We start from the raw sequence: 731 nt of genomic DNA, 5'->3' as shown, positions 1-731 counted from the left end.
CTACACAAAGACATCATAGGAGATAGAAACAGAGCACAGTTCACCTGGATAGGACACCTGGGTAGAAATACAGTAACTCATTATTATAACAGTACAAAGAAATGAAATGTGGATCATCCAGGTGAGGTTCATCTGCTAATCTGCACATAAATATTGTTTGTGACAGTGCAGAATGTTGCAGGTAAATGGAGGGCTGGTGCTGTCATTTTAAGCATTTTAAGGCAGGTCCAGGAAGGAGAAACCCCAGCAGGTAGGAAGAGTTAGTGGGGAGCACAGATAGCACAGCACTCCAGAATCATGTACTGGAGCATGGTGTGTCCACTGGGGGGAGGTGGGGTGGTTGGAAGAGCATAAAAGACTGTTGTTACTGCAAAGATTAATTTAGACCTTTTATTTGGACTGTTATTCTTTTTTTAGGGGGCGGGGGGGGGCATGTATTTAATGAAATAATAACGAAAAATTAATAGATGAATTCATACCAACTCAAATTTGCTGGTAAAGAAATCATTTGTAAGGTAAAAGTTATTTTAAGAGTGATGTTAAGGAATTTTTTTTTATGTTAATTATAATTTCATTAGAATAATTCTAACATCTACGGGATGATCTGAGGGTTAAAGAAAAAAGAGGTGGACCTTATGGGCAATAAAGCAAAAGTCATTATTGTAGTACAAGACCCTTTGTTCTAGCTAAGTGATCTGCTGCATCTCAGTTTGAGTCATGTAGAATTCTAA

This window comes from Electrophorus electricus, unplaced genomic scaffold (assembly GCF_041902795.1).
Source record: "Electrophorus electricus isolate QZ-2024a unplaced genomic scaffold, ASM4190279v1 Scaffold273, whole genome shotgun sequence".
Taxonomy (NCBI): Eukaryota; Metazoa; Chordata; class Actinopteri; order Gymnotiformes; family Gymnotidae; genus Electrophorus; species Electrophorus electricus.
Note: the sequence above shows the minus strand (reverse complement) of the source record.